The sequence below is a fragment of the Schistocerca americana genome, unplaced genomic scaffold (genome assembly GCF_021461395.2).
Source record: "Schistocerca americana isolate TAMUIC-IGC-003095 unplaced genomic scaffold, iqSchAmer2.1 HiC_scaffold_25, whole genome shotgun sequence".
Lineage (NCBI taxonomy): Eukaryota > Metazoa > Arthropoda > Insecta > Orthoptera > Acrididae > Schistocerca > Schistocerca americana.
This window is the reverse complement of record NW_025725961.1, coordinates 46,675-73,181: the sequence shown is the minus strand read 5'-3', so window position 1 is coordinate 73,181 and position 26,507 is coordinate 46,675.

The following is a 26,507-nucleotide window of genomic DNA, read 5'->3' as shown; positions in this document are numbered from 1 at the left end:
GTTCCAAGGTATACAGTGAACCTGAAGTGAAGCATCGGAATCTAAACTGGACTCACAGGAGAGGTTAAAATCGTAGAAATTTAGAGTGTCAGTCTTCTTGTACATAAGTCGGCATTGTGCCTTTTGAATTTAATTCCGATGCAATTTCTGTGTTTCATCGTCAATAAGAAGTTCCAAGGTATACAGTGAACCTAAAGTGAAACACCGGAATCTAAAACTGGACTCACAGGAGAGGTTCAAATCATAGAAATTTAAAGTGTCAGTCCTCTTTTACATAAGTAGGGTATTGTGCTTTTTGATTTTAATTCGATGCAATTTCTCTGTTACATCGCCAATAAGAAGTTCTAAGGTATACAGTAAACCTGAAGTGAAGCATCGGAATCTAAAGCTGGACCCACAGGAGAGGTTTAAATCATAGAATGTTAGAGTGTCAGTCCTCTTGTACTTAAGTCGGCATTGTGCCTTTTGTATTAAATTCGGATGCAATTTCTGCGTTTCATCGTCAATAAGCAGTTCCAAGGTATACAGTGAACCTGAAGTGAAGCATCGGAATCTAAAACTGGACTCACAGGCGAGGTTCAAATCATAGAAAGTTAGAGTGTCAGTCCTCTTGTACTTAAGTTGGTATTGTGCCATTTGAATTTAATTCCGATGCAATTTCTGTGTTTGATCGTCAATAAGAAGTTCCAAATTATACAGTAAACCTGAAGTGAAGCATCGGAATCTAAAACTGGACTCACAGGAGAGGTTCAAATCATAGAAAGTTAGTGTGTCAGTCCTCTTGTACTTAAGTCGGCGTTGTGCCTTTTGAATTTAATTCCGATGCAATTTCTGTGTTTCATCGTCAATAAGATGTTCCAAGGAATAACAGTAAACCTGAAGTAAAGCATCGGAATCTAATACTGGACTCACAGGAGAGGTTCAAATCATAGAAAGTTAGAGTGTCAGTCCATTTGTACTTAAGTCGGCATTGTGCCTTTTCAATTTAATTCCGATGCAATTTCTGTGTTTCATCGTCAATAAGAAGATCCAAGGTATACAGTGAACCTGAAATGAAGCATTGGTATCAAAAACTGGACTCACAGGAGAGGTTCAAATCACAGAAATTTAAAGTGTCAGTCCTCTTGTACATAAGTCGGTATTGTGCTTTTTGATTTTAATTTCGATGCAATCTCTGTGTTCCATCGCCAATAAGATGTTCTAAGGTATACAGTAAACCTGAAGTGAAGCATCGGAATCTAAGGCTGGACCCACAGGAGAGGTTCAAATCATAGAATGTCAGAGTGTCAGTCCTCTTGTACTTAAGTCGGCATTGTGCCTTTTGTATTAAATTCGGATGCAATTTCTGTGTTTCATCGTCAATAAGCAGTTCCAAGGTATACAGTGAACCTGAAGTGAAGCATCGGAATCTAAACTGGACTCACAGGAGAGGTTAAAATCGTAGAAATTTAGAGTGTCAGTCTTCTTGTACATAAGTCGGCATTGTGCCTTTTGAATTTAATTCCGATGCAATTTCTGTGTTTCATCGTCAATAAGAAGTTCCAAGGTATACAGTGAACCTAAAGTGAAACACCGGAATCTAAAACTGGACTCACAGGAGAGGTTCAAATCATAGAAATTTAAAGTGTCAGTCCTCTTTTACATAAGTAGGGTATTGTGCTTTTTGATTTTAATTCGATGCAATTTATGTGTTACATCGCCAATAAGAAGTTCTGAGGTATACAGTAAACCTGAAGGGAAGCATCGGAATCTAAAGCTGGACCCACAGGAGAGGTTTAAATCATAGAATGTTAGAGTGTCAGTCCTCTTGTACATAAGTTGGTATTGTGCCTTTGGAATTTAATTTCGATGCAATTTCTGTGTTCCATCGTCAATAAGAAGTTCTAAGGTATACAGCAAACCTTAAGTGAAGCATCGGAATCGCAAACTGGACTCACTGGAGAAGTTCAAATCATAGAATGTTAGAGGGTCAGTCCACTTGTACTAAAGTCGGCATTGTGCCTTTTGTATTAAATTCGGATGCAATTTCTGCCTTTCATCGTCAATAAGAAGGTCCAAGTGATACAGTAAGCCTAAAGTGAAGCATCGGAATCCAAAACTGGACTCACTGGAGAGGTTCAAATCATAGAAAGTTAGAGTGTCAGTCCTCTTGTACTTAAGTCGGCATTGTGCCTTTTGTATTAAATTCGGATGCAATTTCTGTGTTTAACGTCAATAAGAAGGTCCAAGGGATACAGTAAACCTGAAGTGAAGCATCGGAATCTAAAACTTGATTCACAGGAGAGGTTCAAATCATAGAGAGTTAGAGTGTCAGTCCTCTTGTATTTAAGTCGGCATTGTGCCATTTGAATTTAATTCCGATGCAATTTCTGTGTATTTTAATCGTCAATATGAAGTTCCAAGGTATACAGTAGACCCGAAGTGAAGCATTGGTATCAAAAACTGGACTCACAGGAGAGGTTCAAATCACAGAAATTTAAAGTGTCAGTCCTCTTGTACATAAGTCGGTATTGTGCTTTTTGATTTTAATTTCGATGCAATCTCTGTGTTCCATCGCCAATAAGATGTTCTAAGGTATACAGTAAACCTGAAGTGAAGCATCGGAATCTAAGGCTGGACCCACAGGAGAGGTTCAAATCATAGAATGTCAGAGTGTCAGTCCTCTTGTACTTAAGTCGGCATTGTGCCTTTTGTATTAAATTCGGATGCAATTTCTGTGTTTCATCGTCAATAAGCAGTTCCAAGGTATACAGTGAACCTGAAGTGAAGCATCGGAATCTAAACTGGACTCACAGGAGAGGTTAAAATCGTAGAAATTTAGAGTGTCAGTCTTCTTGTACATAAGTCGGCATTGTGCCTTTTGAATTTAATTCCGATGCAATTTCTGTGTTTCATCGTCAATAAGAAGTTCCAAGGTATACAGTGAACCTAAAGTGAAACACCGGAATCTAAAACTGGACTCACAGGAGAGGTTCAAATCATAGAAATTTAAAGTGTCAGTCCTCTTTTACATAAGTAGGGTATTGTGCTTTTTGATTTTAATTCGATGCAATTTATGTGTTACATCGCCAATAAGAAGTTCTGAGGTATACAGTAAACCTGAAGGGAAGCATCGGAATCTAAAGCTGGACCCACAGGAGAGGTTTAAATCATAGAATGTTAGAGTGTCAGTCCTCTTGTACATAAGTTGGTATTGTGCCTTTGGAATTTAATTTCGATGCAATTTCTGTGTTCCATCGTCAATAAGAAGTTCTAAGGTATACAGCAAACCTTAAGTGAAGCATCGGAATCGCAAACTGGACTCACTGGAGAGGTTCAAATCATAGAATGTTAGAGTGTCAGTCCACTTGTACTAAAATCGGCATTGTGCCGTTTGTATTAAATTCGGATGCAATTTCTGTCTTTCATCGTCAATAAGAAGGTCTAAGGGATACAGTAAACCTAAAGTGAAGCATCGGAATCTGAAACTGGACTCACAGGAGAGGTTCAAATCATAGAAAGTTAGAGTGTCAGTTCTCTTGCATTTAAGTCGGCATTGTGCCTTTTGAATTTAATTCCGATGCACCTTCTGTGTTTTTTAATCGTCAATAAGAAGTTCTAAGGTATACAGTAAACCTGAAGTAAAGCATCGGAATCTAAAACTGGACTCACAGAAGAGGTTCCAATCATAGAAAGTTAGAGTGACAGTCCTCTTGTACTTAAGTCGGCATTGTGCCATTTGTAGCAAATTCAGATGCAATTTCTGTGTTTCATCGCCAATAAGAAGGTCCAAGGGGTACAGTTAGGCTGAAGTGAAGCATCGGAATCTAAAACTGGACTCACAGGAGAGGTTCAAATCATAGAAAGTTAGAGTGTCAGTCCTCTTGAACTTAAGTCGGCATTCTGCCTTTTGTATTAAATTCGGATGCAGTTTCTGTGTTTCATCGTCAATAAGACGTTCCAAGGTATACAGTGAACCTGAAGTGAAGCATCGGAATCTAAAACTGGACTCACAGGACAGGTTCAAATCATAGAAATTTAAAGTGTCAGTCCTCTTGTACATAAGTCGGGTATTGTGCTTTTTGATTTTAATTTCGATGCAATTTCTGTGTTCCATGGCCAATAAGAAGTTCTAAGGTATACAGTAAACCTGATATGAAGCATCGGAATCTAAAGCTGGACCCTCAGGAGAGGTTCAAATCATAGAATGTTAGAGTGTCAGTCCTCTTGTACTTAAGTCGCCATTGTGCCTTTTGTATTAAATTCGGATGCAATTTCTGTGTTTCATCGTCAATAAGCAGTTCCAAGGTATACAGTGAACCTGAAGTGAAGCATCGGAATCTAAAATTGGACTCACAGGAGACGTTCAAATCACAGTAAGTTAGAGTCTCAGTCCTCTTGCAATTAAGTCGGAATTGTGCCCTTTGAATTTAATTCCGATGCAATTTCTGTGTTTCATCGTCAATACGTAAGTCCAAGGTTTACAGTAAACCTGAAGTGAAGCATCGGAATCTAAAACTGGGCTCACAGGAGAGGTTCAAATCATATAAAGTTAGAGTGTCTGTCCTCTTGTACTTAAGTCGGCATTGTGCCTGTTGAATTTAATTCCGATGCAATTTCTGTGTTCCATCGTCAATAAGATGTTCCAAGGTATACAGTAAACCTGAAGTGAAGCATCGGAATCTAAAACTGGACTCACAGGAGAGGTTCAAATCATAGAAAGTTTGAGTGTCAGTCCACTTGTACTTAAGTCGGCATTGTTCCTTTTGTATTAAATTCGGATGCAATTTCTGTGTTTCATCGTCAATAAGATGGTCCAAGGGATACAGTAAACCTGAAGTGAAGCATCGGAATCTAAAACTTGATTCACAGGAGAGGTTCAAATCATAGGGAGTTAGAGTGTCAGTCCTCTTGTATTTAAGTCGGCATTGTGCCATTTGAATTTAATTCCGATGCAATTTCTGTGTATTTTAATCGTCAATATGAAGTTCCAAGGTATACAGTAGACCTGAAGTGAAGCATCGGAATCTAAAACTGGACTCACAGGAGAGGTTCAAATCATAGAAAGTTAGAGTGTCTGTTCTCTTGTACTTAAGTCGGCATTGTGCCTTTTGTAGCAAATTCGGATGCAATTGCTGTGTTTCATCGTCAATAAGAAGATCCAAGGGATACAGTAAAGCTGAAGTGAAGCATCGGAATCTAAAACTGGACTCACAGGAGAGTTTCAAATCATAGAAAGTTAGTGTGTCAGTCTTCTTGTACTTAAGTTCGCATTGTGCCTTATGAATTTGATTCCTATGCAATTTCTGTGTTTCATCATCAATAAGAAGTTCCAAGGTATACGGTAAACCTGAAGTGAAGCATCGGAATCTAAAACTGGACTCACAGGAGAGGTTCAAATCATAGAAATTTATAGTGTCAGTCCTCTTGTACTTAAGTTGGTATTGTGCCTTTTGAATTTAACTCCGATGCAATTTCTGTGTTTCATCGTCAATAAGAAGTTCCAAGGTAAAACAGTAAACTTGAAGTAAAGCATCGGAATCTAAAACTGGACTCACAGGAGAGGTTCAAATCATAGAAAGTTAGTGTGTCAGTCCTCTAGTACTTAAGTCGGCATTGCGCCTTTTGAATTTAATTCCGATGCAATTTCTGTGTTTCATCGTCAATAATAAGTTCCAAGGAATAACAGTAAACCTGAAATAAAGCATCGGAATCTAATACTGGACTCACAGGAGAGGTTCAAATCATAGGAAGTTAGAGTGTCAGTTCTCTTGTACTTAAGTCGGCATTGTGCCTTTTGTAGCAAATTCGGATGCAATTTCTGTGTTTCATCGTCAATAAGAAGATCCAAGGGATACAGTAAAGCTGAAGTGAAGCATCGGAATCTAAAACTGGACTCACAGGAGAGTTTCAAATCATAGAAAGTTAGAGTGTCAGTCTTCTTGTACTTAAGTCGGCATTGTGCCTTATGAATTTGATTCCGATGCAATTTCTGTGTTTCATCGTCAATAAGAAGTTCCAAGGTATACGGTAAACCTGAAGTGAAGCATCGGAATCTAAAACTGGACTCACAGGAGAGGTTCAAATCATAGAAATTTATAGTGTCAGTCCTCTTGTACTTAAGTTGGTATTGTGCCTTTTGAATTTAATTCCGATGCAATTTCTGTGTTTCATCGTCAATAAGAAGTTCCAAGGTATACAGTAAACCTGAAGTGAAGCATCGGAATCTAAAACTGGACTCACAGGAGAGGTTCAAATCATAGAAATTTATAGTGTCAGTCCTCTTGTACTTAAGTTGGTATTGTGCCTTTTGAATTTAATTCCGATGCAATTTCTGTGTTTCATCGTCAATAAGAAGTTCCAAGGTATACAGTAAACCTGAAGTGAAGCATCGGAATCTGAAACTGGACTCACAGGAGAGGTTCAAATCGTAGAAATTTAGAGTGTCAATCTTCTTGTACATAAGTCGGCATTGAGCCTTTTGAATTTAATTCCGATGCAATTTCTGTGTTTCATCGTCAATAAGAAGGTCCAAGGTATACAGTGAACCTAAAGTGAAACATCGGAATCTAAAACTGGACTCACAGGAGAGGTTCAAATCATAGAAATTTAAAGTGTCAGTCCTCTTTTACATAAGTAGGGTATTGTGCTTTTTGATTTTAATTCGATGCAATTTCTGTGTTACATCGCCAATAAGAAGTTCTAAGGTACACAGTAAGCCTGAAGTGAAGCATCGGAATTTAAAGCTGGACCCACAGGAGAGGTTTAAATCATAGAATGTTAGAGTGTCAGTCCTCTTGTACTGAAGTCGGCATTGTGCCTTTTGTATTAAATTCGGATGCAATTTCTGTGTTTCATCGTCAATAAGCAGTTCGAAGGTATACAGTGAACCTGAAGTGAAGCATCGGAATCTAAAACTGGACTCACAGGAGTGGTTCAAATCATAGAAAGTTTGAGTGTCAGTCCTCTTGTACATAAGTTGGTATTGTGCTTTTTGAATTTAATATCGTTGCAATTTCTGTGTTCCATCGTCAATAAGAAGTTCTAAGGTATAGAGTAAACCTAAAGTGAAGCATCGGAATCTGAAACTGGACTCACAGGAGAGGTTCAAAACATAGAAAGTTAGAGTGTCAGTCCTCTTGTATTTAAGTCGGCATTGTGCCTTTTGAATTTAATTCCGATGCACCTTCTGTGTTTTTTAATCGTCAATAAGAAGTTCTAAGGTATACAGTAGACCTGAAGTAAAGCATCGGAATCTAAAACTGGACTCACAGAAGAGGTTCAAATCATAGAAAGTTAGAGTGACAGTCCTCTTGTACTTAAGTCGGCATTGTGCCATTTGTAGCAAATTCGGATGCAATTTCTGTTTTTCATCGTCAATAAGAAGGTCCAAGGGGTACAGTAAAGCTGAAGTGAAGCATCGGAAATTAAAACTGGACTCGCAGGAGAGGTTCAAGTCATAGAAAGTTAGAGTGTCAGTCCTCTTGAACTTAAGTCATCATTCTGCCTTTTGTATTAAATTCGGATGCAGTTTCTGTGTTTCATCGTCAATAAGAAGTTCCAAGGTATACAGTGAACCTGAAGTGAAGCATCGGAATCTAAATCTGGACTCACAGGACAGGTTCAAATCATAGAAATTTGAAGTGTCTGTCCTCTTGTATATAAGTCGGGTATTGTGCTTTTTCATTTTAATTTCGATGCAATTTCTGTGTTCCATGGCCAATAAGAAGTTCTAAGGTATACAGTGAACCTGAAGTAAGCATCGGAATCTAAAGCTGGACCCACAGGAGAGGTTCAAATCATAGAATGTTAGAGTGTCAGTCCTCTTGTACTTAAGTCGCCATTGTGCCATTTGTATTAAATTCGGATGCAATTTCTGTGTTTCATCGTCAATAAGCAGTTCCAAGGTATACAGTGAACCTGAAGTGAAGAATCGGAATCTAAAATTGGACTCACAGGAGAGGTTCAAATCATAGAAAGTTAGAGTGTCAGTCCTCTAGTACATAAGTCGGCATTGTGCCTTTTGAATTTAATTTGGATGCGATTTCTGTGTTCCATCGTCAACCAGAAGTTCTAAGGTATACAGTAAACCTGAAGTGAAGCATCGGAATCGAAAACTGGACTCACAGGAGAGGTTCAAATCATAGAAAGTTAGAGTGTCAGTCTTTTTGTACTAATGTCGGCATTGTGCCTTTTGAATTTAATTCCGATGCAATTTCTGTGTTTCATCGTCAATAAGAAGTTCCAAGGTATACAGTGAACCTGAAGTGAAACATCGGAATCTAAAACTGGACTCACAGGAGAGGTTCAAATCGTAGAAATTTAAAGTGTCAGTCCTCTTGTACATAAGTAGGGTATTGTGCTTTTTGATTTTAATTTCGATGAAATTTCTGTGTTCCATCGCCAATAAGAAGTTCTAAGGTATACAGTAAACCTGAAGTGAAGCATCGGAATCTAAAGGTGGACCCACAGGAGAGGTTCGAATCATAGAATGTTAGAGTGTCAGTCCTCTTGTACTTAAGTCGGCATTGTGCCTTTTGTATTAAATTCGGATGCAATTTCTGTGTTTCATCGTCAATAAGCAGTTCCAAGGTATACAGTGAACCTGAAGTGAAGCATTGGAATCTAAAACCGGACTCACAGGAGAGGTTCAAATCATAGAAAATTAGAGTGTCAGTTCTCTTGTACATAAGTTGGCATTGTGCCCCTTTGAATTTAATTTCGATGCAATTTCTGTGTTCCATCGTCAATAAGAAGTTCTAAGGTATACAGTAAAACTGAAGTGAAGCATCGGAATCTAAAACTGGACTCACTGGAGAGGTTCAAATCAAAGAATGTTAGAGTGTCAGTCCACTTGTACTAAAGTCGGCATTGTGCCTTTTGTATTAAATTCGGATGCAATTTCTGTATTTCATCGTCAATTAGAAGGTCCAAGTCATACAGTAAGCCTAAAGTGAAGCATCGGAATCTAAAACTGGACTCACAGGAGAGGTTCAAATCATAGAGAATTAGAGTGTCATTACACTTGCACTTAGGTCGGCATTGTGCATTTTGTATTAAATTCGGATGCAATTTCTGTGTTCCATCGTCAATAAGAAGTTCAAGGTATACAGTTAACCTGAAGTGAAGCATCGGAATCTAAAACTGGACTCAATGGAGAGGTTCAAATCATAGAATGTTAGAGTGTCAGTTCTCTTGTACTGAAGCCGGCATTGTGCCTTTTGAATTTAATTCCGATGCAATTTCTGCGTTTCATCGTGAAGAAGAAGGTCCAAGGGATACAGTAAAGCTGAAGTGAAGCATCGGAATCTAAAACCGGACTCACAGGAGATTTTCAAATCATAGAAAGTTAGAGTGTCAGTCCTATTGCACTTATGTTGGCATTGTGCCTTTTGTATTAAATTCGGATGCAATTTCTGTGTTTCATCGTCAATAAGAAGGTCCAAGGGATACAGTAAACCTGAAGTGAAGCATCGGAATCTGAAACTGATCTCACAGGAGAGGTTCAATGCATAGAAAGTTAGAGTGTCAGTCCTCTTGTACTTAAGTCGGCATTGTGCCTTTTGAATTTGATTCCGATACAATTTCTGTGTTTCATCGTCAATAAGCAGTTCCAAGGCATACAGTAAACCTGAAGTGAGGCATCGGAATCTAAAACTGGACGCACAGGAGAGGTTCAAATCATAGAAAGTTAGAGTGTCTGTCCTCTTGTACTTAAGTCGGCATTGTTTTTTTTGTATTAAATTCGGATGCAATTTCTGTGTTTCATCGTCAATAAGAAGGTCCAAAGGATACAGTAAACCTGAAGTGAAGCATCGGAATCTCAAACTGAACTCACAGGAGAGGTTCAAATCATAGAAAGTTAGAGTGTCAACCCTCTTGTATTTAAGTCGGCATTGTGCCTTTTGAATTTACTTCCGATGCAATTTCTGTGTTTTTTAATCGTCAATAAGAAGATCCAAGGTATACAGTAAACCTGCAGTGAAGCATCGGAATCTAAAACTGGACTCACAGGAGAGGTTCAAATCATAGAAAGTTATAGTGTCAGTCTACTTGTACTTAAGTCGGCATTGTGCCTTTTGAATTTGATGCCGATGCAATTTCTGTGTTTCATCGTCAATAAGAATTTCCAAGGAAAACAGTAAAGCAGAAGTGAAGCATCGGAATCTAAAACTGGACTCACAGGAGAGGTTCAAGTCAAGGAAAGTTAGAGTGTCAGTCCTCTTGTACTTAAGTTGGCATTGTGCCTTTTGTATTAAATTCGGATGCAATTTCTGTGTTTCATCGTCAATACGTAAGTGCAAGGATTACAGTTAACCTGAAGTGAAGCATCGGAATCTAAAACTGGGCTCACAGGAGAGGTCCAAATCAAAGAAAGTTAGAGTGTCAGTCCTCTTGTACTTAAGTCGGCATTGTGCCTTTTGAATTTAATTAAGATGCAATTTCTGTGTTTCCTCGTCAATAAGACGTTCCAATGTATACAGTAAACCTGAAGTGAAGCATCGGAATCTAAAACTGGACTCACAGGAGAGGTTCAAATCATAGAAATTTAGAGGGTCAGTCCTCTTGTACATAAGTCGGTATTGTGCTTTTTGATTTTAATTTCGATGCAGTTTCTGTGTTCCATCGCCAGTGAGAAGTTCTAAGGTATACAGTAAACCTGAAGTGAAGCATCGGAATCTAAAGCTGGACCCACATTAGAGGTTCAAATCATAGAAAGTTAGAGTGTCAGTCCTCTTGTACTTAAGTCGGCATTGTGCCTTTTGTATTAAATTCGGATGCAATTTCTGTGTTTCATCGTCAATAAGCAGTTCCAAGGCATACAGTAAACCTGAAGTGAAGCATCTGAATCTAAAACTGGACTCACAGGAGAGGTTCAAATCATAGAAAGTTAGAGTGTCATTCCTCTTGTACTTAAGTCGGCATTGTTCCTTTTGTATTAAATTCGGATGCAATTTCTGTGATTCATCGCCAATAAGAAGGTCCAAGGGATACAGTAAACCTGAAGTGAAGCATCGCAATCTCAAACTGGACTCACAGGAGAGGTTCAAATCATAGAAGGTTAGAGTGTCAACCCTCTTGTATTTAAGTCGGCATTGTGCCTTTTGAATTTTATTCCGATGCAATTTCTGTGTTTTTTTTTCGTCAATAAGAAGTTCCAAAGTATACAGTAAACCTGCAGTGTAGCATCGGAATCTAAAACTGGACTCTCAGGAGAGGTTCAAATCATAGAAACTTAGAGTGTCAGTTCTCTTGTACTTAAGTTGGCATTGTGCCTTTTGTTGCAAATTCGGATGTAATTTCTGTGTTTCATCGTCAATAAGAAGATCCATGGGATACAGTAAAGCTGAAGTGAAGCATCAGAATCTAAAACTGGACTCACAGGAGAGTTTCAAATCATAGAAAGTTAGAGTGTCAGTCTACTTGTACTTAAGTCGGCATTGTGCCTTTTGAATTTAATTCCGACGCAATTTCTGTGTTTCATCGTCAATAAGAAGTTCTAAGGTATACAGTAAACCTGAAGTGCAGCATCGGAATCTAAAACTGGACTCACAGGAGAGGTTCAAATCATAGAATGTTAGAGTGTCAGTCCTCTTGTACTGAAGTCGGCATTGTGCCTTTTGTATTAAATTCGGATGCAATATCTGTGTTTCATCGTCAATAAGAAGGTCCAAAGGATACAGTAAACCTGAAGTGAAACTTCGGAATCTAAAACTGGACTCACATTAGAGGTTCAAATCATAGAAAGTTAGAGTGGCAGTCCTCTTGTACTTAAGTCGGAATTGTGCCTTTTGAATTTAATTCCGATGCAATTTCTGTGTTTCATCGTCAATAAGAAGATCCAAGTTATACAGTAATCCTGAAGTGAAGCATCGGAATCCAAAACTGGACTCACAGGAACGGTTCAAATCAGAGAAAGTTAGAGTGTCAGTCCTCTTGTACTTAAGTCGGCATTGTGCCTTTTGTATTAAATTCGGATGCAATTTCTGTGTTTCATCGTCAATAAGAAGGTCCAAGGGATGCAGTAAACCTTAAGTGAAGCATCGGAATCTAAAACTGGACTCACAGGAGAGGATCAAATCATAGAAAATTAGAGTGTCAGTCCTCTTTTACTTATGTCGGCATTGTGCCTTTTGAATTTAATTCCGATGCAATTCCTGTGATTCATCGTCAATAAGAAGTTCCAAGGTATACAGTAAACCTGAAGTGAAGGATCGGAATCTAAAACTGGACTCACAAGTGAGGCTCAAATCATAGAAAGTTAGAGTGTCAGTCCTCTTGTACTTATGTCGGCATTGTGCATTTCGTATTAAGTTCGGAACCAATTTCTGTGCTTCATCGTCAATAAGAAGGTCCAAGGGATACAGTAAACCGGAATTGAAGCATCGGAATCTAAAACTAGACTCAGAGGAGAGGTTTAAATCATAGGAAGTTAGAGTGTCAGTCCTCTTTTACTTAAGTCGGCATTGTGGCTTTTGAATTTAATTTGGATGCAATTTCTGTGTTCCATCGTCAATAAGAAGTTCCAAGGTATACAGTTAACCTGAAGTGAAGCATCGGAATCTAAAACTGGACTCACAGGAGAGGTTCAAATCATAGTAAGTTAGAGTGTCAGTCTTCTTGTACATAAGTCGGCATTGTGCCTTTTGAATTTGATTCCGATGCAATTTCTGTGTATCATCGTCAATAAGAAGTACCAAGGTATACAGTAAACATGAAGTGAAGCATCGGAATCGAAAACTGGACTCACAGGAGAGGTTCAAATCATAGAATGTTAGAGTGTCAGTCCTCTTGTACTTAAGTCGGCATTGTACCTTTTGAATTTAATTCCGATGCAATTCCTGTGTTTCATCGTCAATAAGAAGTTCCAGGGTATACAGAAAAACCTGAAGTGAAGCATCGGAATCTAAAACTGGACTTACTGGAGAGGTTCAAATCAAAGAAAGTTAGAGTGTCAGTCCTCTTGTACTTAAGTCGGCATTGTGCCTTTTGAATTTAATTCCGATGCAATTCCTGTGTTTCATCGTCAATAAGAAGTTCCAGGGTATACAGAAAAACCTGAAGTGAAGCATCGGAATCTAAAACTGGACTTACAGGAGAGGTTCAAATCAAAGAAAGTTAGAGTGTCAGTCTTCTTGTACTTAAGTCGGCATTGTGCCTTATGAATTTGATTCCGATGCAATTTCTGTGTATCATCGTCAATAAGAAGTACCAAGGTATACAGTAAACATGAAGTGAAGCATCGGAATCGAAAACTGGACTCACAGGAGATGTTCAAATCATAGAATGTTAGAGTGTCAGTCCTCTTGTACTTAAGTCGGCATTGTACCTTTTGAATTTAATTCCGATGCAATTCCTGTGTTTCATCGTCAATAAGAAGTTCCAAGGAATACAGAAAAACTTGAGGTGAAGCATCGGAATCTAAAACTGGACTCACAGGAGAGGTTCAAATCATAGAAAGTTAGAGTGTCAGTCCTCTTGTACTTAAGTCGGCATTGTGCCTTTTGAATTTAATTCCGATACAATTTCTGTGTTTCATCGTCAATAAGAGGTTCCAAGGTATACAGTTATCCTGAAGTGAAGCATCGGAATCTAAAACTGGACTCACAGGAGAGGTTCAAATCATAGAAAGTAAGAGTGTCAGTCCTCTTCTACTTAAGTCGGCATTGTGCCTTTCGAATTTAATTCCGATGCAATTTCTGTGTTTCATCGTCAATAAGAAGGTCCACGGGATACAGTAAAGCTGAAGTGAAGCATCGGAATCTAAAACTGGACTCACAGGAGAGTTTCAAATCGTAGAAAGTTAGAGTGTCAGTCTTCTTGTACTTAAGTCGTCATTTTGCCTTTAGAATTTGATTCCGATGCAATTTCTGTGTTTCATCGCCAATAAGAAGTTCTTAGGTATACAGTAAACCAGAAGTGAAGCATCGGAATCGAAACTGGACTCACAGGAGAGGTTAAAATCATAGAAAGTTAGAGTGTCAGTCCTCTTGTACTTAAGTCGGCATTGTGCGTTTTGAATTTAATTCCGATGCAATTCCTGTGTTTCATCGTCAAAAAGAAGTTCCAAGGTATACAGTTAACCTGAAGTGAAGCATCGGAATCTAAAACTGGACTCACAGGAGAGGTTCAAATCATAGAATGTTAGAGTGTCAGTTCTCTTGTACTGATGTCGGCATTGTGCCTTTTGTATTAAATTCGGATGCATTTTGTGTGTTTCATCGTCAAAAAGAAGTTCCAAGGGATACAGTAAACCTTAAGTGAAGCATCGGAATCTAAAACTGGACTCACAGGAGAGGATCAAATCATAGAAAATTAGAGTGTCAGTCCTCTTTTACTTATGTCGGCATTGTGCCTTTTGAATTTAATTCCGATGCAATTCCTGTGATTCATCGTCAATAAGAAGTTCCAAGGTATACAGTTAACCTGAAGTGAAGGATCGGAATCTAAAACTGGACTCACAAGTGAGGCTCAAATCATAGAAAGTTAGAGTGTCAGTCCTCTTGTACTTATGTCGGCATTGTGCATTTCGTATTAAGTTCGGAACCAATTTCTGTGCTTCATCGTCAATAAGAAGGTCCAAGGGATACAGTAAACCGGAATTGAAGCATCGGAATCTAAAACTAGACACAGAGGAGAGGTTTAAATCATAGGAAGTTAGAGTGTCAGTCCTCTTTTACTTAAGTCGGCATTGTGGCTTTTGAATTTAATTTGGATGCAATTTCTGTGTTCCATCGTCAATAAGAAGTTCCAAGGTATACAGTTAACCTGAAGTGAAGCATCGGAATCTAAAACTGGACTCACAGGAGAGGTTCAAATCATAGTAAGTTAGAGTGTCAGTCTTCTTGTACATAAGTCGGCATTGTGCCTTTTGAATTTGATTCCGATGCAATTTCTGTGTATCATCGTCAATAAGAAGTACCAAGGTATACAGTAAACATGAAGTGAAGCATCGGAATCGAAAACATGGACTCACAGGAGAGGTTCAAATCATAGAATGTTAGAGTGTCAGTCCTCTTGTACTTAAGTCGGAATTGTACCTTTTGAATTTAATTCCGATGCAATTCCTGTGTTTCATCGTCAATAAGAAGTTCCAGGGTATACAGAAAAACCTGAAGTGAAGCATCGGAATCTAAAACTGGACTTACAGGAGAGGTTCAAATCAAAGAAAGTTAGAGTGTCAGTCCTCTTGTACTTAAGTCGGCATTGTGCCTTTTGAATTTAATTCCGATGCAATTCCTGTGTTTCATCGTCTTTAAGAAGTTCCAGGGTATACAGAAAAACCTGAAGTGAAGCATCGGAATCTAAAACTGGACTTACAGGAGAGGTTCAAATCAAAGAAAATTAGAGTGTCAGTCTTCTTGTACTTAAGTCGGCATTGTGCCTTATGAATTTGATTCCGATGCAATTTCTGTGTATCATCGTCAATAAGAAGTACCAAGGTATACAGTAAACATGAAGTGAAGCATCGGAATCGAAAACTGGACTCACAGGAGATGTTCAAATCATAGAATGTTAGAGTGTCAGTCCTCTTGTACTTAAGTCGGCATTGAACCTTTTGAATTTAATTCCGATGCAATTCCTGTGTTTCATCGTCAATAAGAAGTTCCAAGGAATACAGAAAAACTTGAGGTGAAGCATCGGAATCTAAAACTGGACTCACAGGAGAGGTTCAAATCATAGAAAGTTAGAGTGTCAGTCCTCTTGTACTTAAGTCGGCATTGTGCCTTTTGAATTTAATTCCGATACAATTTCTGTGTTTCATCGTCAATAAGAGGTTCCAAGGTATACAGTTAACCTGAAGTGAAGCATCGGAATCTAAAACTGGACTCACAGGAGAGGTTCAAATCATAGAAAGTAAGAGTGTCAGTCCTCTTCTACTTAAGTCGGCATTGTGCCTTTCGAATTTAATTCCGATGCAATTTCTGTGTTTCATCGTCAATAAGAAGGTCCACGGGATACAGTAAAGCTGAAGTGAAGCATCGGAATCTAAAACTGGACTCACAGGAGAGTTTCAAATCGTAGAAAGTTAGAGTGTCAGTCTTCTTGTACTTAAGTCGTCATTTTGCCTTTAGAATTTGATTCCGATGCAATTTCTGTGTTTCATCGCCAATAAGAAGTTCTTAGGTATACAGTAAACCTGAAGTGAAGCATCGGAATCGAAACTGGACTCACAGGAGAGGTTCAAATCATAGAAAGTTAGAGTGTCAGTCCTCTTGTACTTAAGTCGGCATTGTGCGTTTTGAATTTAATTCCGATGCAATTCCTGTGTTTCATCGTCAAAAAGAAGGTCCAAGGGATACAGTAAACCTGAAGTGAAACATCGGAATCTAAAACTGGACTCACCTAGAGGTTCAAATCATAGAAAGTTAGAGTGTCAGTCGTCTTGTACTAAAGTCGGAATTGTGCCTTTTGAATTTAATTCCGATGCTATTTCTGTGTTTCAACGTCAATATGAAGTTCCAAGGTATACAGTAAACCTGAAGTGAAGCATCGGAATCCAATACTGGACTCACAGGAAAGGTTCAAATCATAGAAAATTAGAGTGTCAGTCCTCTTGTACTTATGTCGGCATTGTGCCTTTTGTATTTAATTCGAATGCAATTTCTGTGTTTCTTCGTCAATAAGAAGTTCCAAGGTATACAGTTAACCTGAAGTGAAGCATCGGAATCTAAAACTGGACTCACAGGAGAGGTTCAAATCATAGAATGTTAGAGTGTCAGTCCTCTTGTACTTAAGTCGGCATTGTGCCTTTCGTATTAAGTTCGGAAGCAATTTCTGTGTTTCATCGTCAAAAAGAAGGTCCATGGGATACAGTAAAGCTGAAGTGAAGCATCGGATTCTAAAACTGGACTCAGAGGAGAGGTTCAAATCATAGGAAGATAGAGTGTCAGTCCTCTTGTACAAAAGTCGGCATTCTGCCTTTTGAATTTAATTCGGATGCAGTTTCTGTGTTCCATCGTCAATAAGAAGTTCCAAGGTATACAGTTAACCTGAAGTGAAGCATCGAAATCAAAAACTGGACTCACAGGAGAGGTTCAAATCATAGAAAGTTAGAGTGTCAGTCCTCTGCTACATAAGTCGTCATTGTGCCTTTTGAATTTAATTCTGAAGCAATTTCTGTGCTTCATCGTCAATAAGAAGTACCAAGGTATACAGTAACCCTGAAGTGAAGCATCGGAATCTAAAACTGGACTCACAGGAGAGGTTCAAATCATAGAAAGTTAGAGTGTCAGTCGTCTTGTACTAAAGTCGGAATTGTGCCTTTGGAATTTAATTCCGATGCTACTTCTGTGTTTCATCGTCAATATGAAGTTCCAAGGTATACAGTAATCCTGAAGTGAAGCATCCGAATCTAAAACTGGACCCACAGGAGAGGTTCTAATCATAGAATGTTAGAGTGTCAGTCCTCTTGTACATAAGTCTGCATTGTGCCTTTTGAATTTAATTCCGATGCAATTTCTGTGTACCATCGTCAATAAGAAGTTCTAAGGTATACAGTAAACCTGAAGTGAAGGATCGGAATCAAAAACTGGACTCACAGGAGGGGTTCAAATCATAGAATGTTAGAGTGTCAGTTCTCTTGTACTGAAGTCGGCATTGTGCCTTTTGTATTAAATTCGGATGCATTTTCTATGTTTCATCGTCAATAAGAAGGTCCAAGGGATACAGTAAACCTGAAGTGAAACTTCGGAATCCAAAACTGGACTCACAGGAGAGGTTCAAATCATAGAAAGTTTGAGTGTCAGTCGTCTTGTACTAAAGTCGGAATTGTGCCTTTTCAATTTAATTCCGATGCAATTCCTGTGTTTCATCGTCAATAAGAAGTTCCAGGGTATACAGCAAAACCTGAAGTGAAGCATCGGAATCTAAAACTGGACTTACAGGAGAGGTTCAAATCAAAGGAAGTTAGAGTGTCAGTCCTCTTGTACTTAAGTCGGCATTGTGCCTTTTGAATTTAATTCCGATGCAATTCCTGTGTTTCATCGTCAATAAGAAGTTCCAGGGTATACAGAAAAACCTGAAGTGAAGCATCGGGATCTAAAACTGGACTTACAGGAGAGGTTCAAATCAAAGAAAGGTAGAGTGTCAGTCTTCTTGTACTTAAGTCGGCATTGTGCCTTATGAATTTGATTCCGATGCAATTTCTGTGTATCATCGTCAATAAGAAGTACCAAGGTATACAGTAAACATGAAGTGAAGCATCGGAATCGAAAACTGGACTCACAGGAGATGTTCAAATCATAGAATGTTAGAGTGTCAGTCCTCTTGTACTTAAGTCGGCATTGTACCTTTTGAATTTAATTCCGATGCAATTCCTGTGTTTCATCGTCAATAAGAAGTTCCGAGGAAAACAGAAAAACCTGACGTGAAGCATCGGAATCTAAAACTGGACTCACAGGAGAGGTTCAAATCATAGAAAGTTAGAGTGTCAGTCCTCTTGTACTTAAGTCGGCATTGTGCCTTTTGAATTTAATTCCGATGCAATTTCTGTGTTCCATCGTCAATAAGAGGTTCCAAGGTATACAGTAAACCTGAAGTGAAGGATCGGAATCAAAAACTGGACTCACAGGAGAGGTTCAAATCATAGAATGTTAGAGTGTCAGTTCTCTTGTACTGAAGTCGGCATTGTGCCTTTTGTATTAAATTCGGATGCATTTTCTGTGTTTCATCGTCAATAAGAAGGTCCAAGGGATACAGTAAACCTGAAGTGAAACTTCGGAATCCAAAACTGGACTCACAGGAGAGGTTCAAATCATAGAAAGTTTGAGTGTCAGTCGTCTTGTACTAAAGTCGGAATTGTGCCTTTTCAATTTAATTCCGATGCAATTCCTGTGTTTCATCGTCAATAAGAAGTTCCAGGGTATACAGCAAAACCTGAAGTGAAGCATCGGAATCTAAAACTGGACTTACAGGAGAGGTTCAAATCAAAGGAAGTTAGAGTGTCAGTCCTCTTGTACTTAAGTCGGCATTGTGCCTTTTGAATTTAATTCCGATGCAATTCCTGTGTTTCATCGTCAATAAGAAGTTCCAGGGTATACAGAAAAACCTGAAGTGAAGCATCGGAATCTAAAACTGGACTTACAGGAGAGGTCCAAATCAAAGAAAGGTAGAGTGTCAGTCTTCTTGTACTTAAGTCGGCATTGTGCCTTATGAATTTGATTCCGATGCAATTTCTGTGTATCATCGTCAATAAGAAGTACCAAGGTATACAGTAAACATGAAGTGAAGCATCGGAATCGAAAACTGGACTCACAGAAGATGTTCAAATCATAGAATGTTAGAGTGTCAGTCCTCTTGTACTTAAGTCGGCATTGTACCTTTTGAATTTAATTCCGATGCAATTCCTGTGTTTCATCGTCAATAAGAAGTTCCAAGGAAAACAGAAAAACCTGACGTGAAGCATCGGAATCTAAAACTGGACTCACAGGAGAGGTTCAAATCATAGAAAGTTAGAGTGTCAGTCCTCTTGTACTTAAGTCGGCATTGTGCCTTTTGAATTTAATTCCGATGCAATTTCTGTGTTCCATCGTCAATAAGAGGTTCCAAGGTATACAGTTAACCTGAAGTGAAGCATCGGAATCTAAAACTGGACTCAATGGAGAGGTTCAAATCATAGTATGTTAGAGTGTCAGTACTCTTGTACTAAAGCCGGCATTGTGCCTTTTGTGTTAAATTCGGATGCATTTTGTGTGTTTCATCGTCAATAAGAAGGTCCAAGGGATACAGTAAACCTGAAGTGAAACATCGGAATCTAAAACTGGACTCACCTGAGAGGTTCAAATCATAGAAAGTTAGAGTGTCAGTCGTCTTGTACTAAAGTCGGAATTGTGCCCTCTTGAATTTAATTCCGATGCTATTTCTGTGTTTCATCGTCAATATGAAGTTCCAAGGTATACAGTAATCCTGAAGTGAAGCATCCGAATCCAATACTGGACTCACAGGAAAGGTTCAAATCATAGAAAATTAGAGTGTCAGTCCTCTTGTACTTACGTCGACATTGTGCCTTTTGTAGTAAATTCGGATGCAATTTCTGTGTTTCATCGTCAATAAGAAGGTCCAAGGGATACTGTAAAGCTGAAGTGAAGCATCAGAATCTAAAACTGGACTCACAGAAGAGTTTCAAATCACAGAAAGTTAGAGTGTCAGTCTTCTTGTATTTAAGTCGGCATTGTGCCTTTTGAATGTGACTCCGATGCAATTTCTGTGTTTCATCGCCAAGAAGAGGTTCCAAGGTATACAGTAAACCTGAAGTGAAGCATCGGATTCGAAAACTGGACTCACAGGAGAGGTTTAAATCATAGAAAGTTAGAATGTCAGTCCTCCTCTACTTAAGTCGGCATTGTGCCTTTTGAATTTCTTTCCGATGCAATTCCTGTGTTTCATCGTCAATAAGAAGTTCCAAGGTATACAGTAAACCTGAAGTGAAGCATCGGAATATAAAACTGGACTCACAAGTGAGGTTCAAATCATAGAAAGTTAGAGTGTCAGCCCTCTTGTACTTAAGTCGGCATTGTGCCTTTCGTATTAAGTTCGGAAGCAATTTCTGTGTTTCATCGTCAAAAAGAAGGTCCATGGGATACAGTAAACCTGAAGTGAAGCATCGGATTCTAAAACTGGACTCAGAGGAGAGGTTCAAATCATAGGAAGTTAGAGTGTCAGTCCTCTTGTACATAAGTCGGCATTCTGCCTTTTGAATTTAATTCGGATGCAGTTTCTGTGTTCCATCGTCAATAAGAGGTTCCAAGGTATACAGTTAACCTGAAGTGAAGCATCGAAATCAAAAACTGGACTCACAGGAGAGGTTCAAATCATAGAAAGTTAGAGTGTCAGTCCTCTGCTACATAAGTCGTCATTGTGCCTTTTGAATTTAATTCTGAAGCAATTTCAATGCTTCATCGTCAATAAGAAGTACCAAGGTATACAGTAACCCTGAAGTGAAGCATCGGAATCCAAAACTGGACTCACAGGAGAGGTTCGAATCATAGAAAGTTAGAGTGTCAGTCGTCTTGTACTAAAGTCGGAATTGTGCATTTGGAATTTAATTCCGATGCTATTTCTGTGTTTCATCGTCAATATGAAGTTCCAAGGTATACAGTAATCCTGAAGTGAAGCATCCGAATCTAAAACTGGACCCACAGGAGAGGTTCTAATCATAGAATGTTAGAGTGTCAGTCCTCTTGTACATAAGTCTGCATTGTGCCTTTTGAATTTAATTCCGATGCAATTTCTGTGTACCATCGTCAATAAGAAGTTCTAAGGTATACAGTAAACCTGAAGTGAAGGATCGGAATCAAAAACTGGACTCACAGGAGAGGTTCAAATCATAGAATGTTAGAGTGTCAGTTCTCTTGTACTGAAGTCGGCATTGTGCCTTTTGTATTAAATTCGGATGCATTTTCTGTGTTTCATCGTCAACAAGAAGGTCCAAGGGATACAGTAAACCTGAAGTGAAACTTCGGAATCCTAAACTGGACTCACAGGAGAGGTTCAAATCATAGAAAGTTTGAGTGTCAGTCGTCTTGTACTAAAGTCGGAATTGTGCCTTTTGAATTTAATTCCGATGCAATTCCTGTGTTTCATCGTCAATAAGAAGTTCCAGGGTATACAGAAAAACCTGAAGTGAAGCATCGGAATCTAAAACTGGACTTACAGGAGAGGTTCAAATCAAAGGAAGTTATAGTGTCAGTCCTCTTGTACTTAAGTCGGCATTGTGCCTTTTGAATTTAATTCCGATGCAATTCCTGTGTTTCATCGTCAATAAGAAGTTCAAGGGTATACAGAAAAAACTGAAGTGAAGCATCGGAATCTAAAACTGGACTTACAGGAGTGGTTCAAATCAAAGAAAGGTAGAGTGTCAGTCTTCTTGTACTTAAGTCGGCATTGTGCCTTATGAATTTGATTCCCATGCAATTTCTGTGTATCATCGTCAATAAGAAGTACCAAGGTATACAGTAAACATGAAGTGAAGCATCGGAATCGAAAACTGGACTCACAGGAGATGTTCAAATCATAGAATGTTAGAGTGTCAGTCCTCTTGTACTTAAGTCGGCATTGTACCTTTTGAATTTAATTCCGATGCAATTCCTGTGTTTCATCGTCAATAAGAAGTTCCAAGGAATACAGAAAAACCTGAGGTGAAGCATCGGAATCTAAAACTGGACTCACAGGAGAGGTTCAAATCATAGAAAGTTAGAGTGTCAGTCCTCTTGTACTTAAGTCGGCATTGTGAGTTTTGAATTTAATTCCGATGCAATTTCTGTGTTCCATCGTCAATAAGAGGTTCCAAGGTATACAGTTAACCTGAAGTGTAGCATCGGAATCTAAAACTGGACTCAATGGAGAGGTTCAAATCATAGAATGTTAGAGTGTCAGTACTCCTGTACTGAAGCCGGCATTGTGCCTTTTGTGTTAAATTCGGATGCATTTTGTGTGTTTCATCGTCAATAAGAAGGTCCAAGGGATACAGTAAACCTGAAGTGAAACATCGGAATCTAAAACTGGACTCACCTGAGAGGTTCAAATCATAGAAAGTTAGAGTGTCAGTCGTCTTGTACTAAAGTCGGAATTGTGCCCTCTTGAATTTAATTCCGATGCTATTTCTGTGTTTCATCGTCAATATGAAGTTCCAAGGTATACAGTAATCCTGAAGTGAAGCATCCGAATCCAATACTGGACTCACAGGAAAGGTTCAAATCATAGAAAATAGAGTGTCAGTCCTCTTGTACTTACGTCGGCATTGTGCCTTTTGTATTAAATTCGAATGCAATTTCTATGTTTCTTCGTCAATAAGAAGGTCCAAGGGATAAGGTAAACCTGAAGTGAAGCATCGGAATCGAAAACTGGACTCACAGGATAGGTTCAAATCATAGAAAGTTAGAGTGTCAGTCCACTTGTACTTACGTCGACATTGTGCCTTTTGTAGTAAATTCGGATGCAATTTCTGTGTTTCATCGTCAATAAGAAGGTCCAAGGGATACTGTAAAGCTGAAGTGAAGCATCAGAATCTAAAACTGGACTCACAGAAGAGTTTCAAATCATAGAAAGTTAGAGTGTCAGTCATCTTGTATTTAAGTCGGCATTGTGCCTTTTGAATTTGACTCCGATGCAATTTCTGTGTTTCATCGCCAATAAGAAGTTCCAAGGTAAACAGTAAACCTGAAGTGAAGCATCGGATTCGAAAACTGGACTCACAGGAGAGGTTTAAATCATAGAAAGTTAGAGTGTCAGTCCTCCTCAACTTAAGTCGGCATTGTGCCTTTTGAATTTCTTTCCGATGCAATTCCTGTGTTTCATCGTCAATAAGAAGTTCCAAGGTATACAGTAAACCTGAAGTGAAGCATCGGAATATAAAACTGGACTCACAAGTGAGGTTCAAATCATAGAAAGTTAGAGTGTCAGCCCTCTTGTACTTAAGTCGGCATTGTGCCTTTCGTAATAAGTTCGGAAGCAATTTCTGTGTTTCATCGTCAAAAAGAAGGTCCATGGGATACAGTAAACCTGAAGTGAAGCATCGGATTCTAAAACTGGACTCAGAGGAGAGGTTCAAATCATAGGAAGTTAGAGTGTCAGTCCTCTTGTACATAAGTCGGCATTCTGCCTTTTGAATTTAATTCCGATGCAATTTCTGTGTACCATCGTCAATAAGAAGTTCTAAGGTATACAGTAAACCTGAAGTGAAGGATCGGAATCAAAAACTGGACTCACAGGAGAGGTTCAAATCATAGAATGTTAGAGTGTCAGTTCTCTTGTACTGAAGTCGGCATTGTGCCTTTTGTATTGAATTCGGATGCATTTTCTGTGTTTCATCGTCAACAAGAAGGTCCAAGGGATACAGTAAACCTGAAGTGAAACTTCGGAATCCAAAACTGGACTCACAGGAGAGGTTCAAATCATAGAAAGTTTGAGTGTCAGTCATCTTGTACTAAAGTCGGAATTGTGCCTTTTGAATTTAATTCCGATGCAATTCCTGTGTTTCATCGTCAATAAGAAGTTCCAGGGTATACAGAAAAACCTGAAGTGAAGCATCGGAATCTAAAACTGGACTCACCTGAGAGGTTCAAATCATAGAAAGTTAGAGTGTCAGTCGTCTTGTACTAAAGTCGGAATTGTGCCTTTTGAATTTAATTCCGATGCTATTTCTGTGTTTCATCGTCAATATGAAGTTCCAAGGTATACAGTAATCCTGAAGTGAAGCATCCGAATCCAATACTGGACTCACAGGAAAGGTTCAAATCATAGAAAATTAGAGTGTCAGTCCTCTTGTACTTACGTCGGCATTGTGCCTTTTGTATTAAATTCGAATGCAATATCTATGTTTCTTCGTCAATAAGAAGGTCCAAGGGATAAGGTAAACCTGTAGTGAAGCATCGGAATCGAAAACTGGACTCACAGGAGAGGTTCAAATCATAGAAAGTTAGAGTGTCAGTCCACTTGTACTTACGTCGACATTGTGCCTTTTGTAGTAAATTCGGATGCAATTTCTGTGTTTCATCGTCAATAAGAAGGTCCAAGGGATACTGTAAAGCTGAAGTGAAGCATCAGAATCTAAAACTGGACTCACAGGAGAGTTTCAAATCATAGAAAGTTAGAGTGTCAGTCTTCTTGTATTTAAGTCGGCATTGTGCCTTTTGAATTTGACTCCGATGCAATTTCTGTGTTTCATCGCCAATAAGAAGTTCCAAGGTATACAGTAAACCTGAAGTGAAGCATCGGAATCGAAAACTGGACTCGCAGGAGAGGTTTAAATCATAGAAAGTTAGAGTGTCAGTCCTCCTCTACTTAAGTCGGCATTGTGCCTTTTGAATTTCTTTCCGATGCAATTCCTGTGTTTCATCGTCAATAAGATGTTCCAAGGTATACAGTAAACCTGAAGTGAAGCATCGGAATATAAAACTGGACTTACAAGTGAGGTTCAAATCATAGAAAGTTAGAGTGTCAGCCCTCTTGTACTTAAGTCGGCATTGTGCCTTTCGTATTAAGTTCGGAAGCAATTTCTGTGTTTCATCGTCAAAAAGAAGGTCCATGGGATACAGTAAACCTGAAGTGAAGCATCGGATTCTAAAACTGGACTCAGAGGAGAGGTTCAAATCATAGGAAGTTAGAGTGTCAGTCCTCTTGTACATAAATCGGCATTCTGCCTTTTGAATTTAATTCGGATGCAGTTTCTGTGTTCCATCGTCAATAAGAAGTTCCAAGGTATACAGTTAACCTGAAGTGAAGCATCGAAATCAAAAACTGGACTCACAGAAGAGGTTCAAATCATAGAAAGTTAGAGTGTCAGTCCTCTGCTACATAAGTCGTCATTGTGCCTTTTGAATTTAATTCTGAAGCAATTTCTGTGCTTCATCGTCAATAAGAAGTACCAAGGTATACAGTAACCCTGAAGTGAAGCATCGGAATCTAAAACTGGACTCACAGGAGAGGTTCAAATCATAGAAAGTTAGAGTGTCAGTCGTCTTGTACTAAAGTCGGAATTGTGCCTTTTGAATTTAATTCCGATGCTATTTCTGTGTTTCATCGTCAATAAGAAGTTCCAAGGTATACAGTAATCCTGAAGTGAAGCATCCGAATCTAAAACTGGACCCACAGGAGAGGTTCTAATCATAGAATGTTAGAGTGTCAGTCCTCTTGTACATAAGTCTGCATTGTGCCTTTTGAATTTAATTCCGATGCAATTTCTGTGTACCATCGTCAATAAGAAGTTCTAAGGTATACAGTAAACCTGAAGGGAAGGATCGGAATCAAAAACTGGACTCACAGGAGAGGTTCAAATCATAGAATGTTAGAGTGTCAGTTCACTGGTACTGAAGTCGGCATTGTGCCTTTTGTATTAAATTCGGATGCATTTTCTGTGTTTCATCGTCAATAAGAAGGTCCAAGGGATACAGTAAACCTGAAGTGAAACATCGGAATCTAAAACTGGACTCACAGGAGAGGTTCATATCATAGAAAGTTAGAGTGTCAGTCGTCTTGTACTAAAGTCGGAAATGTGGCTTTTTAATTTAATTCCGATGCTATTTCTGTGTTTCATCGTCAATATGAAGTTCCAAGGTATACAGTAATCTTGAAGTGAAGCATCCGAATCCAAAAGTGGACTCACAGGGAAGGTTCAAATCATAGAAAATTAGAGTGTCAGTCGTCTTGTACTTATGTCGGCATTGTGCCTTTTGTATTAAATTCGAAAGCAATTTCTGTGTTTCTTCGTCAATAAGAAGGTCCAAGGGATAAGGTAAACCTGAAGTGAAGCATCGGAATCGAAACTGGACTCAGGGGAGGTTCAAATCATAGAAAGTTAGAGTGTCTGTCCTCTTGTACTTAAGTCGGCATTGTGCCTTTTGAATTTAATTCCGATGCAATTCCTGTGTTTCATCGTCAATAACAAGTTCAAAGGTATACAGTAAACCTGAAGTGAAGCATCGGAATCTACAACTGGACTCACAAGTGAGGTTCAAATCATAGAAAGTTAGAGTGTCAGACCTCTTGTACTTAAGTCGGCATTGTGCCTTTCGTATTAGGTTCGGAAG